Genomic DNA, 17,590 nt, shown 5'->3' with positions numbered 1-17,590 from the left:
GTGACCACCATTCATCTCTTGGCACTTTTGGGCCTGGTTAGCAAGTTTCTGAAGGCGGATCATAGCTGGACTGCTGGAATTGCTGAAGTCTCATTCGAAATGTTCTGCTGCAGTTCTTGAAGACTGTGAGGGTTGCTGCGACACACTTTAGACTTGAGAGCTCGCCACAAAGTAATCGCACACTGGCAGGTCAGGTGGCATGGGTGACATGGGTGGCCAGTTAGGGCCGTGATCAACACTGATATCTGCAAACGTATCTGTCTGGCGTGCTCCAAAGTTCGGCCGGCTGTACGGGCAGTTGCTCCATCTTATTAGAAGTAACTGTGGGTCTTTTCCTGCTCCGTTAATGCAGCCACAAATCTTATGCACTCGTCTGGGCCACTTTTATTTGCCCCGCCCTGTATACCAAGATTGTAGGGTTCATTTCTTGCAAGTAGGAGTGAAAATGCGGCAAGTTATCGTTTCAAGACAGTTGCATGAAATGTATGTAGCAGATAGTGAAATTAATTTTAATTCATTAAGTTTTTCACTTTATGTTCCTAGTTAATGTTCCCTTGCATATCCTTTGCGTTTGCCTTTTGCGCTTGTTTTTCATTCCTTATTTTCGTGTAACGCAGTTTTATCGCCCGCCATTTGCACAATTTTATCGTAATTTATTCTTTAACTAACGTGGACTTGAATAAACTCTGGTCTTGTACTAGCCATATCATTTTTGCACTTGTTCTTAGCAGGGATACAGAGTCCTTATGAACGTTATTTGCACCTGTTAAGTCACTGTGTACGCAAAGTTTTATCAGATATTTGAGATCATTTGTTACGTGCAAACACAGCACTGTCCTGCAAATGGCAGCTTCAGTATGAGAATGTTAGACTGCCGCCAGTGAGCGGTCTAGTTACTTTTAGTAAGCCTACAGCCCTAACATTACACCCGCGTCCTCCGGAGCCATGAAGAGAGATCGTGGTTTCCTGCAAGGCGGAATGGCGAGCACTGCAGAAGACTGCACATGAGAGGAGGGATCGAGGAAGAACCGGCGAGCAAGTGAGCAGGATGGATTTGAGGGAATGCTTGGGTAGCTACTGTATACTCGGCAGGCGATAAGAAGGGTGTGCTGGCCCAGCGGTGGAATTACGGCACGCCCGGCTCTGTTTGCTGTATAGCCGTCCGTCCCGTCGCTTTCTGGAAGGCACAGCATGGGGCAGTCTCCTGAGCTGTGTGTGTGTGTGTGTGTGTGTGTGTGTGTGTGTGTGTGTTTGATATGGTGCTTCCCTAAGCTCTTGCTGCAAGTGGTTGTCATCTGTCTCTCCCACGCGATCGGTGATTTGTTCATGGGAGAGAGCAGTGTTATTTTAATTTTAGATACGCTTCTAGTCTGTGCTAGGATCACTACTAATTATTGCGGGCATCTGAATTTTGTGTTAAAATTACTCCCGTTTCTGAGTACGTCGTGTTAACCATTCAGTGTAGTCGCGTCGTAATAATCAATGAACTGAGTCCTCTTGTTGCACTTGTTGCCAGGTGATGTGAGCACATACAGTTGAAACGAACCCTTGGCATATTTTCTTCTGTAGTTCTTGTATTACCGCTCTAGTTCCCTTTCGCAATCACTGTTCAGAAGCCTTGAATTCTTGGTAATGCTGTTGCCAGAAGTCCACTATGAATACAAGGTCTAGGCTACCTTGAGAAATTTTTGAAAGCATTTGGTCATTTTTTGGTACTTTAAAATTGTCCCGATATTTGTTATCCTGGTAATATTACGTGTCGATTGTAATTGTGTTATTTGTTAGACTGTGTCCATCCCTATTTAGAGCAAACCTTGAGGTAAGAATTCGCACAGTTGTAGCAAACTTGTATGTGGAGCTCTAGCCTTGGCAGAGCAACTTTATTTTAATACTGCTATGCATTTTAGAATTTTTCCTGATTGTACTTATTTTTGTGCGCAGCCCCAGGGTAATTTCATACTTCAGTGTTTCGTGTCCTTTAGGGCTGTTACCTGTTCTTGAGTTTTTAAATACTTATTGTAACGAATTGGTGTTTTGGTCTGAGTGAGAGACTATGAATGTGTTACCGGATGTTTTTGTATTACCGCACAGTGTTGCTTTAAGTTTTGACTTGGGCTGTAAAACTGTTTTTCTGATACGTTAATAAATTGGTGCAAAGACTGATAAGTAACTTAACGCCACCTTGCCCTTGCCGGCCAAACACCGACTTTAAACCACTCTCTATAATAAATGTAAAACCAGCTCCCCCGCTTCGACGTCGTCGCCTAACAATAGAGACAAAGTTGTCATGCTTCAGTGTTCGCTAAGAGTGGTACAGCGACCAGGGTAGTCGGCGTTTTTGGTCTGTAACGGAATGAGGTACTTGGAGGCCAGTCCACCACCTAAGCAGGGTGACAATGGGGCGGTGAGTGGGTGCCTGGTAGAGGTCCGACGTGTCATCAGTGAAACAGCGTTGATACGCCACACATTTATTACTCAGTACTAGAGTAGTTGTGGCGATTCACAGGGAGGCCAATACCTGCGGGATGAAAGCCGTACATCAACTGAAGTGGAAGGTGCTATGGTCAGGGGCTCGGCAGTGTCTTGCAGGTGAGGAAGCGATTATGCCAACAGCAGTGCCAGGCCACTGTCACCAAAAAGTCGGTGTCTCACTGGCTCAGCTGCGTTGCCTACAAGTGGCCAACCAGCCCTGGATGATGCGCGACTTGGTGCGCGATTTTAACGTGTGGACCCAGTGTATAAGGTTTACCAGCAATGCCCAGGTCAGAGGTAGGCAGCCAGTAGTTTGCGTCGCCAAACGAAGGCGGATGAATAGCTGCATGGGCCTGTATGAGAGCCAGAGACCTCCAGACCTCAAGGCCAGCGGCAGCTGAAATGGCCTACAGATTAGAGAGCGCTAAGTCCACAGCATCGGACTTGGTACCAGCAGTAGGGCTGCAGCTAGCAGCTGAAGACTACAATGATTCTGACTGGATGAGCCAACGTGCCGACGTTGGTAACCACTCAAGAGTGGTACCTAGCAGGCTGCGATACCTCTGACTGAAAATGACGTGTTCTTGGCCTGTCCTTGATTTGCTACAGTATTGGTTTTTATGATGTAAGCCACAAGAAGTTCGTGGCTCGGGTGTGAAGTAACTGGGCCACCACTGCAATGGCTATGCGTTTCCGTTGTGCCGTTGGTATTATCACTCCTGATGCGCCTTGTTATGTAGTACCGCCTGGCGTCATACCCCTGTTCTAGTTGAATCAGCAGCGGTGCCCAATGTAATAACCTTTGGTCTACTCTTGTCTAACCCGCTTATGCGGCACTCTTTGCATCAGCCGTGGAAGCCGTCTTAAAGTTTCCCCCGCTGCACCAAATTAATTGTTTGCGGCGTAACAGTAGAATATAGGCCATCGACAAAGGAGAGTCACACCGGCAGCGGGATGAATCCTCTCCCCTGACGATATGGCAGTGAGTCAGGTACTGGCAGTAGGGTAACCGGCAAAGGATAATAGAATCCCTTCGAGAAGAGAAGATAGAATGCCATCCACTCGTAGACCACTTTAACGGTATGTAGCGTGTTGTTAGTCGTCACAGTGAGCCATTTCTTGTTACAAGCTTAAGACTGAGTTTTAAAGGGACAGCGGACAACATGGAATTCTTGTTACAATAGATATCCTAGTCTAATTGCAAAAGTATTCCATCTGATTTTATTTTAATTGTTGAAATATGTTTAAAAAGTGTCGTTTCAAATAGGGAAAATCATGAACGTATATTCCAAATATTCCGTAGAGTTTTTTAGAGAAACTCAAACAATTGAACAAAGCATACGACAAAAATTTTACATGTTTTAACTGAATGGATGAAAGCTTTAGTCTGAAGAAGGAAAAAAATTCGATTACCTCATTGTTTTCAAAAAATGGCTGTAAGCACTATGGGACTTAACACCTGAGGTCATCATTCCCCTTGACTTAGAACTATGTGAACCTAACTAACCTAAGGACATCACACACATCCATGCCCGAGGCAGGATTCGAACCTGACCGGACTGAAGCGCCTGGAACCACTCGGTCAAAGCGGCCGGCCATTGTTTTCAAAATGTATGTTACGTTACACTCGAATGTTAGGAAAAAGTTAGATTCTCTTTTTGTTTATAGGAAAGGACTTCATTTGGACCGATATGAGCAGTGTTTGCCATTTACGCAGAGAACCAGTCGTGTGATAATGGAAAACAGCAGAGTACATTTGAACGGATTTTATACCACAGCAATTAGGATTTGGAATGGAAATGAAGTCCAATGCTTCTTGACAGAGCGTAGGGCCACGTTGCGGGAGACTCGCACCGCCGTACTAGGCAAGGTCCTAATGTAGGTGGTGCCTTCCTCCGACCGTAATGCGGATGAATGATGATAATGATGATGATGATGATGATGAAGACGACACAACAACATCCAGTCATCTCGGAGCAGGTGAAAATCCCGAACTCCGCCGGGAATCGAACCCGGGATCCCGTGCTCGGGAAGCTAGAACGCTACTGCGAGACCACGAGCGGCGGACAGTTAGGAGTTACTTGATGCCATTGTACAGTGATACATAAAGTCACTAGGTTTTTGTGTTTTTTCAAGTAACTTTATCGACAGGTACTGAAAACAACATGTTCATGTATAAATTAAGGGCTGCAAATTTTTCCATGTCTTTACATATAAAAATGGCTAATTATGGATAAAAGTCACGTAATAATAGTGATTTACTTACGGTGCACTCTCAACAGCTCCTAATTTTTTTGTCGGCAGCTTCAGGTGCACCTGAAAATGAGCAGACGTAAAAGAACTTTACATGAAATGTGCTGCATTAAAATGTAAAAAACTGTAAATACTTGCTAAATAATTCTAAATATTTACGTTTTTTGGTGGCTTTAATTGAAGACATACACTTTTGAATTTTTTTTCATGTTTTACTGTTGTCTCCTCCCATTTTCTAGAGAAAGGAAACAATATTTTAAATACGAGACCCATGCCACAAATAATGCATAGGTTCGTAATTGTGATGGTGAATGGCGTAACAATACCAAAAATTACGTTAAGCTGCAGCAGAAGACATGAGAGAGAGGAGTGCATTTTATGTTATTTCATTCGTAGAGTCATCTGTTTTCAAGTAGAGATCTTGAAATGAAGTTTGAACAGGCCTCAGGTACTGTAGCTGTTTAGGTGCAAAGGCCTTCGATTAAGATGTAAACAGGAACCCACAGTGCAACAGTGAAGTTTTCGCGCTTTAACAGTGGACTATTATAGTTTCTCCCAGGTGTAATCGTTTTCGTAATGGGCGTGTGAGCGTACATGGTTAGCCAAGACATGTAGTCATCGGCAGAATTATACTAGCCGGAAGTGCCATTGGCTGTAACCTGCGAAATATCTGTCTCTTCGTGAACATTGCGTGCACTAGGAAACAGGTCTAATAAGGCGCTGCAGTCATGGACTGTGCGGCTGGTCCCGGCGGAGGTTCGAGTCCTCTCTCGGGCATTGGTGTGTGTGTGTGTGTGTGTGTGTGTGTGTGTGTGTGTGTGTGTGTGTGTGTGTTTGTCCTTAGGATAATTTAGGTTAAGTAGTGTGTAAGCTTAGGGACTGGTGACCTTAGCAGTTAAGTACCGTAAGATTTCACACACATTTGAACATTTTTGAACTAGGAAATACACAGCCAAATCTTTGTGACAAAGAACAACATGGATTTCATTGCTGCGCTTTTCACTTGCAGTGATTTAAGCTGTCCTTTTAGGTTCCTGCCTAACCATACGCTCTGAAATTGCCGCAAATTCGAAAATAAGCAGCCAAATATTTATTTCATCCGTCGTTTTCTAACCAAACGGAAATGTAAATAACAGCGAACATTGCAGAGCATCCGGGTATTACATTTAAGAGAGTATGTGTTAAAAACGCTATGAAGGGGAAAAAAAAACCATATGACAAGACACGAAACTATTTCCTTCGACTTTGTAATCTTCGTCTTTATCCACTACGCTACACTGAAGACATGCGACTTTCGTCTTTTGTGTCGGTTATCATAGTATCCCTCGGATGCTTATAACGCTGATGCGTCATTAACTGACAGTTATAAGAGTGACGTATTTGTGATGAATCTTCAATTGCACCGTTGCCGTGAAACGGCATACCGCAAGTTAGCACAAAACATCTAAATACGCCAAAATCAATATAGAGTTTGACACTTCATTTTATCACTTCTTTTGGTATAATTCTGCCGTTAACGTATACTTTATCCAAGGCCAGGAAGGCCGGAAAAGTCAACAACTGATGAACATATCAAACCTTCTGAGACCACAAAGATTCCATCAACGTAAGTATTCAACAAGAAATGAATTTCTGCGTGATTGCCCTTTGACTGCTTGACTGCTGAACAGAAGCATAAATGAAGGAACGTCGCAGGCTTGTTGGACCAGATTTTCTTCTTTAAATGAGAAGCATTCTTGCTTTATAATTTTTGACGTCTTTGAGGAACCACAGCGCTCTTACTTAATATTTTAATGATAAAAAGCAATCCATGCCTTATATAACGAAAATTGCAGCAGTTACTTATGTTTTGATGCTTAGCACAAGGTGTTTCGAGAATTTATTCTCAAGTGCTATAAGATGGCTATTTTTTGATGATGTTATGGATGTGTTAATATTTGTAAAGGCAAATGCTATATTTGAAAAATTGTGGTCAGAGAGGCAGTTGTTAGGCAACAGTGTCTGTGTCTGCCTGCGATGACAGCACTTTGGAGTCGTAGAATCTTTGACAGTCTGTAGTGGATAACTATGGTGTGCAGCAGCTGGGGATTTATTGAGTGTACGATGTAATGCATGAACACACTTAAAAAAAATTATGTTCTTCATTTCACAACGTTGCTATCCAACCATTGTTCTGAGTGATCATTCCTCCTCTGTAATAAATCTGCAATTCACATAGTTCCAAAAGTGCGACCATCCATTACACTGCACACTCAACCAACCCCCGGCTTCTGCACACCCCAGCTATCCATTACTTACTGTCCAAGATTCTACGGCTTCACAGCGCTTCGCACAGATACTGTTGCCTAACAACTGTTTCTCTGACCACATTTCTTCAGGTATATCATTTTGCTTTACAAATATTAACACATCCAATAACCTCGTTAAATATAGCAATCTTACAGTGCATTTGTTTTTACGAATACGTTTGGTGTTATTCGCGTGTGTGATTTTCTGCCTCTCTTGCGTATTTTTCCCGTTAGAAGATACTGTGCCTCCTCCATTATATTGAATATCACATACATGCAAATCATCACTATGCACAAATGCACTTGAATATGAGAATAAATTCTCGAAAGGTGTTGTGCTAAGCATCAAAACATAAGTAACAGGTGCAGTTTTCATTATTTAAATCTTGAATCACACAGTGCAGACTTTCCTGAAACATCTAATACGATCTATGAAAGTAAGTTAAATAGCAGTCCACATCGCGAATAAAAATAAATTTATTGCGATCTGGACTGCTTTTTATTACAAAAATTCTTCCATCAAATTGTTGCTATTGTTGAGCCATGGTGAAACGAGCTTTATGATTGCCGAAGAATATTCACGACAGCGTGAGTACCTTGTGGAGAAACTGCCACTTCTTGCCGAAACTGTGGAGATAAATACAAAAAACGTGACTTCAGTTGCACGAAGCTCACCACCTATCCTCCACGAGAAGGTTCACACGCCCGTCGGAAGTCTCTTCATTGAAAAGATGCGCGAATATGGTTGGTACATGTTGCGTAGTGTTTGGAGATAGTGAAATATGATACCCGCCTCGGATGAATGAGGCGATATAACTAAAAATATTTGATTTAAACAAAATCTGATCCTAAACTGTGACAAAAACGTCCTAAGCGAACTTTTTTTTAAGGGGAAGGTTCAAAAAAATGGCTCTGAGCACTATGGGACTTAACATCTGAGGTCATCAGTCCCCTAGAACTTAGAACTACTTGAACTTAACTAACCTAAGGACATCACACACATCCATGCCCGAGGCAGGATTCGAACCTTAGTCTCATTTCAGGTGGTTAACCAGTGACGAAATTCAATGTATCTGGAGCTAAATAACTGTATCCTGCCCTCTCCCTCCCTGACCACTTTCGTGTGCTGGCCAACAAGGGTAGCAGAAGCGTATTTCACACTCCCACTCATAAGTTAGTAAGAGTATCCAGTGGTGGATGCTTTTACGTTTCTTTGAATAGTCGGGATTTTTGTGGGTTCCTGAATTCGCTGGTGGTTTCTCAGAATCTTCAAAGGCACCATGAACTTCTGAGCCCATTACACTCTCCAACATGTTATCTTAACGGTTCATGTATTTCAGCGAATTCAGACTGCCTGCAGAACTGTTCACAACAGTTGTTCTTTCAGGACTTTGCCAAAACAGCATGCACCCCAGGTCACTAACAGTTCAGTAAAAAGAGTCTCCGTTGTCCCCGAACAGCCTAGAGATACAATATGCATTATGACTTTTAGCGCATCCACCTCGCGTGGTAGCCGCGCGGTCACAGGCACCTTGCCACGGGCCACGGTTCGCACGGCTCTCATCCCCCCTCCCCCCCCGCCCAGGAGGTTGGAGTCTTTCTTCCGGTATGTGTGTGTGTGTGTGTGTGTGTGTGTGTGTGTGTGTGTGTGTGTGTGTGTGTGTGTGTGCGTGTGCGTGTGCGTGTGTCGTTCTTAGTGTAAGTTAGTTTAAGTTCGATTAAGTAGTGTGGTCGTGTGTAAGCCTAGGGACCGATGACCTCAGCAGTCTGGTCCCACAGGAACTGACCACAAATTTCCAATTTAGTGCATCCGGCGCCAAGTCGACTTTCCTCAAAGCACAGTCCCTAACTGCCCAGCGGGGTCCCTAGTACGCGTACAAGCGGCCCAGAGGACCCTCCGCGAATTCTGCTGTGGCTGTTTTCCCTGCCAGTTTATGATCCATGGAACGTCCCCTTGCCTACAAGCAAGTGCAAGATTTTTTCAGAGAGGCTTCTTATTTACGTGTGAATGCAATTCAATATAGTAAATTGTAATCTACATACGAGTTAACTGCTGGCAATAATCGGTAATGACTCATATTTTATTTATCGGTTGAGATTAATTTATTCCAATGTGATTTCTCTCTCTACTTTGGGTTTTACATCAGTGACGGGAAAAGCGGTTATGTAACAAAGCGTTATTTTGCATCCCAGGTAGAAATCCTTCACCCAATCTCCTTCGAAGCCACCACTTTTCATTAATCTAATTTATGCCTTCCTCATTACCTTGGTCGTTCTTCGTTTTCCCCTCAGCCCATATTCTGGATAGTCCATAGCCTGTTCGTTCCACTCAACAGGTCCTGCATTTCTTCCTCTCTGTTACTGAGGCTTGCAATGTCATCAGCTAATCTTATATCTTTTCACCCTAAATTTTAATCCTCCTCTCCAATCATTCTTTTATTTAAGTCGATTCTTCTTCCATGTGCAGATTGAAAAGTAGGGGAGAAAGTCTCCTTCCCTACCTCACGGTCTTTTTCCGTGATAGAGTTTTCCATTTATTATTATTATAACTGCTTACTTACTGTCCTGGTCCAGAAATCCTTAAACCTGACGGCCTGTCAAACTGTACCTGAATTGCTTACGCAGAGACCAATGACAAGATCTGTATACAGCACGTTCAGCACGTACAGCATGTTCAGTTATAAGGTCACCTTTGAATTAAGTTCCCAAACCGACGTCCATTGCCACCAATGGTGCACAATGTGGGCTATTACTACTAGTCCAGTCCTACTACATAGGTGCACGGGTGTGTCTGACACAGTGTGAAGACATCTGTATAGCTTGTATTAATTGTCCATATAACTTTCTGCTGCGCGCGGTAGGCTGTTGTTCATTGGTATAGGCTGCACTGATAAACCAAAATATTATGACCATTGCCCACCGCAAGACTGACTGCTGCCTGGTGACGCAGCAAGTGCATGACGCGGTAGGAAAAATCAGCGAGTATAAGCAAAGCAGAGAGAAATCATTCTACCAATGATAGGAACCACAAATGGCAAAATCCACTGACGTAGGCGACTTTATCAAAGGACATACTGTTATGGCCCAGCGCCTGGGAAAGGCCTTCTCGGAAACGGTGAAGTTGGTCGGCTGTCGTGTGCATGTGTCATGATCATCTATGGAAAGTGATCGAAGGACGCCGGTTGACGTTGGAGGCACACCAGATGTGTAAAGCAGGATAGGCGGCGATCTGTGGCAGGTGCAAAGACTGAGCAGAGTGTTGATGCATGCACAAGTGTTTTGAACCACTCCATTCAACATACATTTCGAACATTGGGCTCCGAAGAGATGACTGCTACATGTTCCCTTGTCGACTCAAAATCATCAATCATATCATCAATTACAGGTGCGCGGGGCACAGGATCCTTGAGATTGGTCCACAGAGAAATGGAAACGTGTCATCTGGTCTGTTGACTCACGTTATCCAGGCTAACAGCTGTTCCGATCATGGACTGCGTCACGGACACAGGACGTTGGTAGCACTAACATGCTACGGGAGACATCCATCTCGGCTTCCATGGCTCTCGGTGGCTGTAATCGAAGACACCGTGGGCACCAGCGGGTGTTATGGGATAGTTTTTCCAGAAACAGTCACTTAACGAATGCAGATTCATAATTACTGTCCCATTTGGCCGGAATATTTAATTGACACCTAGAAATATGATAAACAGCAGTACTAGTGATTTTCAGTGAATCATAAATGCAACCTTACTATTCTTTTACTATTAATGCGAATTTGCTTGCCTTATACAAGCGGGAAAATGTTGGAAACATTCTGAATAGTGAGGAGGCACGCGGATGGCCAGAGGCAGTAGATTCGACCGCCCTTTATCCAGTTCGCGGAAGGACGGTCGTGGGAGAGCCAAGGTTCAAAATGGCTCTGAGCACTATGGGACTTAACATCTGAGGTCATCAGTCCCCTAGACTTAGAACTACGTATACCTAAACAACCTGCCCGAGGCAGGATTCGAACCTCCGATCGTAGCAGCAGCGCGGTTCCGGACTGAAACGCCTAGAACCGCTCGGAAACAGGGGCCAGCTGGAGAACCAAGGGTCAATAGCCCACCTACCATTGACCATGTCTTTGTGATGCGCCCTAGGATATCCAGCCACCTCGTCAGCAAAAACAGGTAACATCTGCCATGGAGCAGACTCCTGGCTAAAACATTTTACAACCTGGCAGTGGAATGAGAAGGCTCACTGTTTGGCGGAAGGCACCACCATGCTCAAAATGTAGAAAGCTGGCCATTTCTCTAGAAAGCACTGAAAGCTAGAGAAACAAAACGAATGTTTATGCGACGTAAAAAACGCCAGCATTGGCTAGCGCGAATAACCTGTAAGTTAGATGGAAAAACGGGACAGTGGTGATGAAGAGTAACTCAGAGAGAAATTGAGAGAGAGTGACACGAATTTTTTGTTTTACATATTTTAGAACGTCCCCCAGCATGGGCCACCTGCATCTCGTCATGCAGGATGTCTTCCCCGAGAGCGATGGCATCTTCCAGTAGGATAATCATCAGTGTCAAAAGGACATAATTGTCCCACAGTGAGGAGTATGGTAGTGGACTTAAGTTGACGTATTAGCGATCGCGTTCACCTTTTCTGAACCCGCAGGAGGCAGCTCTGTGCACACATACCAAAACCCGCGCAAAGACTTTTGTAATCCATGTCACGCAGAATCGTTGCTGCACTGCCTTCCAATGAGGTATCATCACCCTATTACACAGATGGTCATAATGTGTTGAACCGTCAATGCAGAACTCGCGCCAACGCTGGGGGAGGAAACTAAAGGCACACTCAGTGTCAATACAGTGCTGATCCTCAATAAATATAATTTTACATGTCGCAAGTATTGCTTACCGGCAAGGTTCCTTATGAGTGTTAAAAACAGCCATAAGTTCCAAGTCTTTAGACTGACGTTTCATCAACTGTATTCGACGCGCAAGTCGCCGAGAGTCCACCAAAGAGACTTGCACCAGGCGACTGGTGTACCTGACGGCAGGTCTTCGCAACACGAAATTTTATTTTTTATCAGCTGTATCACGTGATTCTGTCGCCATATTAGTCAAACTTCTTTTCGTTTTTCCGGAGGTGAGAACGTCAGTGTAATGGTCATACTTTTCGTCAAGACTGCAATACAGCTTCTCAAGTTCTTTTTCCATCAAAGCTCATACCATTTCTCGGTATTTCTTGGGTGTAGTTGCTCTAATTCACTCTTCTACAGTTATTTCCTTCGTGCACCATTTCGACGAAAGAGGTTTGTGGCAGAAATGAGCAGGCTATAAGGAAATATGCGAGACCACGAGAGCCGGCCGGAGTGGCCTAGCAGTTCTAAGCGCTACAGTCTGGAACCGCGCGACTGCTACGGTCGCAGGTTTGAATCCTGCCTCGGGCATGGATGTGTGTGATGTCCTTACGTTAGATAGGTTTAAGTAATCCCAAGTTCTAGGGGACTGATGACCTCAGAAGTCCCATAGTGCTCAGAGCCATTTGAACCATTTGAGGCCACGAGAAAGACAGGCCGTGGTGCGTACGTCACAGCACGTGAAAGTACAGGTATTACGAGTGCCAGCAGCCGTCCTGGCTGGAAGCGAATAACTATTTCAGACTAATTTAATAATGTTTGACTGCTCCTTTAAATGTATGTGGGCTCTCGACAATAAGAGAAATTTAAGACCTTTAGTGGGTACTTTTTCAATTACGTATTGATTTCCCGTGGGCCCTGCATGGAGCCGAGAATTCGCGAGGCGGACAAGCCGACTAGTGTGACGTCACTTGTTCGTTTCAGGACCCGTGCATCTCGTCAGCCCCGGGAAATATGGAAGTGACTCACGGTCTGCGGGAAACATCTGAGATGACACGATGGGTCAAGGGTGATATGACATGTGTTTAGATACAAGGAATAACTTTGATGGATCTCGAGGAAGCTGTAGATGGGAACACAGAGGATGGAATACATTCAACAATTAACTGAGGACGTTGGGAGCAAGTACTACTCTGAGATGAAAAGGATGGCGCAGGAGAGGGATTCACGGAAGACCACTTTAAACCAATAAGAAGGCTGATGACCCAAAAAAGAAAAGAAAAGTTTAAATACAAAACCCTTTTCTTTTGTGTATCGCATTCCTCGTTTCCACAGGCTTAAGTTTATTTACATTAACAATTTGTAGTACTACTCGCTTCCGTCTTCGAGAGATTATTTCATCAGTCATTACAGTACAATTTCTTTGTGTGAATCGAGGGTGAGAACATTCTTCTCTTGAACTCTATGATATAGCCCATTGCGTATGACAAAAAACATCTACCTGAGAGATTTAGAGTAGGTCGCACATGCGACCACGTAACACCTTATACTGTCCATCACATCATCTTTCTGTGAAGGTAAAGTTATGGATTTTTGTTTCTATTCCATGAGGGCGAGCTCAAAGGTAATGTCTCCAATTTTTTTTATTATGTCCTCAATATCAGTTGAGGTATTCTCAATATCAGTTGAGGTATTGCATGTAATACATACTACTGGGCCGACTTCCTCGCTTCGCTGACGCAAATTACAACCTACTGGCCGCTAAAGGGCTCCCAATTGAAGCATTTATCACGGCGGTTTGTAACGTAACTTAGGCTGTGCGTAAGAAACAGCGTGTTGTAATCGAGATTGTAACGGAAGATGAGTTCGTCTACACATGGAGCACCCTCTCCTTAGCAAGTCAATGCTGCGACGTTTGCAACAGTCCGACGTCTTGGATTTACTGTCGTCGATCATACTCCATACAATCCCGACTTGGCCCCATCCGATTTTCATCTGTTTCGAAAATTTAAAGAACATCTTCGAGGCTTCATTTTGACAGTGATAAAATGGGGCAAGCAGAGGTGGGGTTGTAGATTCATCGACGGAGTCAAACATTCTGCAGTGATGGCATCAACAAACTGGTCTCTCGTTGGGAGAAATGTGTTCGTCGCCAGAGTAACTATGTTGAAAAGTAAATACTAAGTAGAAATGAAGAACAAAGATGCAGGTTGTTAATAACGTTTGTTTTACTTAAAAATCTTTAAAAGTATCACGTAAAACAGTCAGAGACATTACTTTTCAGCACGCCCTCGTATACAAAACTTAAAATCTTCAATGAGTTAATATCATTAGCAGCGATGCCTTTAGACGTGTCTCAATTATACTTATTTAAAGAAAAATTAAAACAGACATTTATCTCTCGCTGGAGGACACGTCATTCGCCCACTCTCCGGCCTTGGTAAGCTGTGCTGCTAATTCCACTACTTGCCGCAGGTACATATCTTTCAGACGAGCAATACTGAAGTAAAAAATGGCTATTTCCTAGTTCAGCATCAGTAATACTGAAATCAGCCATACAAGATTGCGATGATAACTAGCGAACACTAAAAACAAGATTATTAGATGAAACCTTTCCACCTGTAATAGACTCGCAGGACATGCGAATTTGAGTAACAACATAGGAGCGTCGCAATTGAGAAAGAACACAAATGTGCCAAAATCAAACGCACCGCACACGCTACAGTGAATTTCAGGTGTTGCACTTCTATGAAACAAAATCTGTTACAGTTAACGACGGACGAGGGAACGCATGACAAGCGACTTTTGTGTGACGAGACGAGAACGAGTAGCACATCTGTTACTCAAGTATTTGAAAACGGACGAAGTCCGAAATTAGTAGTGTCGAATACAGCTATTTAAACTACAGCCCGGTGGAATGATGTCTTTACCAGTTTCTTTTGATTTTGAGTAAGCCTTCGTTCGTTCTTCTACATGGTAAGGAAATCCCTTCTCTTGTCTTTCAGATTTTTAGCATAATAAATACTTTTTTAAGTGTAAAACTTGTTCTTCGTATGCGTCCTCAAAACATGTATTACATTTCGTGAACTATATGGACTAGAAAATCATGGAAAAGCTACTGTTAGTTTTCGAAACGAGCGTAAATTAAAAAAAAAAAAAAACACCAGAAAAGTAAGTTCTGAAAGGAAAGATACAGTCACCTAATTTTTTTCAGTTTAGGTGACATGAAAGTAATACGTTCTTTGTTACGACACGGTCCAGTCACGCTAATGTGACCACCCCCCATGTTCGATGTCAACGTACAATAACCACTCACAGACGGCAGCTTTCAGCACTAGCAGTGGGACGCACGTCATTGTCGTGTTGCGGCAACAAACCGATTTATTTGACGTCCAAACAGGCTTGATTTTTTGCTTTCGCTGCAAGGGTAAAAGCACTTCCGAAACAGCTAAGGTTGTAAACTGCACGTCTGCCACCGTGGTTGAAGTGTACCGTGCGTGGCGAATGGCGCTATCTAAACCTGCCACCGAGGTAACTGTAGCGCGCTACGGACCACGATCAAAAGGGTGAAACGCTGCTGCGCAGATGTGTAAGGACGAACAGACGTGTAAGTTTTGAGCAACTGACCGCCCAGATGAGACAAGGGGGCTATCAGCAGTGTCTCCTCGACGACCGTTCAGCAAACGTTGCTGCGTATGGGCCTCCAACCATACTGACAGCTCTTCCTCGGCGACAAAGGCTGGAATATGAACGACAGTACCGCAACGGCACGTTCACTGAGTGGCGACAGGGGGCCTTTTCAGATGAATAATGTTTACGCCCCATCTGGGAGCAAATGGTCGAGGGCGAAGGAGGGCGCGTTATGGTCTCTGGTTATGTTTTTGTGGCATTCCCTGGGTTGTCATTTTGGAAGGCACAATGGATCAACAACTAAGTGTCAGTCCTTGGGGACCTTGTCCACGTCTCGCAGAGCTGGCAGTGTATGTGCATGCTTCGGAGAGCAGCAGAATGAGTTTACCGTATTACCCTGGCCACCGAATTCCCCGTATTTATACCCAATCGAGAAACTGTAGGTTCAACTCGATTGGGCTGTTCGCGTCATGGATTCTCGACCGAGAAACCTAGCGCAGCTCACCACGAAACTAGTCGGCATGGCTCCACACCCCTGTCGCTACCTTCCAGAACCTCGCTGACTCCCTCTCTGCATATCTCGAAGAGGCCTGCGCTGTAAATGGTGGTTATTCAGGCTTTTGACAGGTGGACCGTGCAATTTTTTAGTTTTCCAACTTAGCCGCGTTCACTTTTGAGTTGATGGTGCCTAGATGCGAACATATTTGTTCATCAGTTATTACAGCGCAAAAAAAAAAAAAAAAGTGGTCACTGCGACGGACTGTTCGATTCCCGGCTGGGTTGGAGATTTTCTCCGCTCAGTACTGGGTGTTGTCTTCATCATCATCATCATCATCATCATCTCATCTCCATCGACGGGCAAGTCGCCGAAGTGGCGTCAACTCAAAAGACTTGCACCAGGCGACCGGTCTATCCCACGGGAGGCCCTAGCCACACGACATTTCATTTCATTTATTACTGTTTTTTTTTCGTTTTGAGCTTACTGCAACTGAATTAAAGAGAATTTTGCCTCAGAATCGTTTCCCTTATATTTATAAAGCATCTTTCATGGCTATTCTGCAAACTGGATAGATACTTTGTACATTTTTCGTTGTTTTAGATTAAAAGCAACGTTTTGTTTATAAAGCTGCAGTGCAAATTATTTATTCTGTTTCCGCCTCATGTTTACATATTCTCCCAATGGCTTTCGACATCGACTGCTGCTAACAAGGAGAGAAGAAACAGAGGTTGGGAGAATACATAAAAAAGAGGCAGAAACACGGTAAGTAATTTGCATTCCAACTTTATGAATAAAACGCTGTTTTTAATCTAAAACAGACCACAATATATATCCAATTTGCAGAATAACTACGGAAAGTGCTTTATAAATATAATCGAAACGCGTCTGGTCTAAAATTCGCTTTAATTAAATTCCAGTATGCCTAAAACGGAAAAATCAATAGTAAATGATTCAACAGCTGCTGCAGAAGGAAGATGGCCATGCAAACAAACATATTTGTTCATTTTCTAAGCATTACCTGGATCGCTTTCGTGAGACTACAGAAATACACTGAAGCACCAAAGAATCTGGTACAGGCATGCGTATTCAAATGTTCAAATGTGTGTGAATTCCTAAGGGACCAAACTACTTAAGTAATCGGTCCCTACACTTACACGCTACTTAAACTAACTTATGCTAATAACCACACACACACACACACACACACACACACACACACACACACACACACACACACACACACACACACACACATGCCCGAGGGAGGCTTCGAACCTTCGACGGGAGGAGCCACGCAGTCCGTGACATGACGCCTGAAACCTCGCGGCCACTCCGCGCGACCGTGCGTACTCAAGTACATAGATTTGCATCCAGACAGAAGACGGCGCTGCGGTCGGCATCGCCTATATAAGACAACAAGTGTCTGTCGCAGTTGTTACATCGATTACTGCTGCTGCAATGGCAGGTGATCAAGATTTAGTGAGTTTGAACGTGGTGTTATAGTCGGCGCACGAGCGATGAGACACACCATCTCCGAGGTAGCGATGGAGGGAGATTTTCCTGTATTTCACGAGAGTACCGTAAAGATCAGGAATCCGATAAAAC

General features: G+C 43.9%; 1 protein-coding gene across 2 annotated transcripts in view; it reads right to left on the bottom strand.

Moving 5' to 3' along the window:
- Positions 1-17,590, bottom strand: part of LOC126416060 (ATP-binding cassette sub-family G member 1-like) — an 884,121-nt gene that overhangs the window by 550,476 nt on the left and 316,055 nt on the right. For both annotated transcript variants that reach the window (XM_050083536.1, XM_050083535.1), the window contains exon 3: positions 4,739-4,788. The gene's annotated coding sequence lies outside the window, so the exon portion shown is untranslated. The remainder of the gene's footprint in view (positions 1-4,738; positions 4,789-17,590) is intronic.

This window comes from Schistocerca serialis, chromosome 8 (assembly GCF_023864345.2).
Source record: "Schistocerca serialis cubense isolate TAMUIC-IGC-003099 chromosome 8, iqSchSeri2.2, whole genome shotgun sequence".
Classification (NCBI taxonomy): Eukaryota; Metazoa; Arthropoda; class Insecta; order Orthoptera; family Acrididae; genus Schistocerca; species Schistocerca serialis.
Note: the sequence above shows the minus strand (reverse complement) of the source record. Positions and strands in the feature narration are given on the sequence as shown.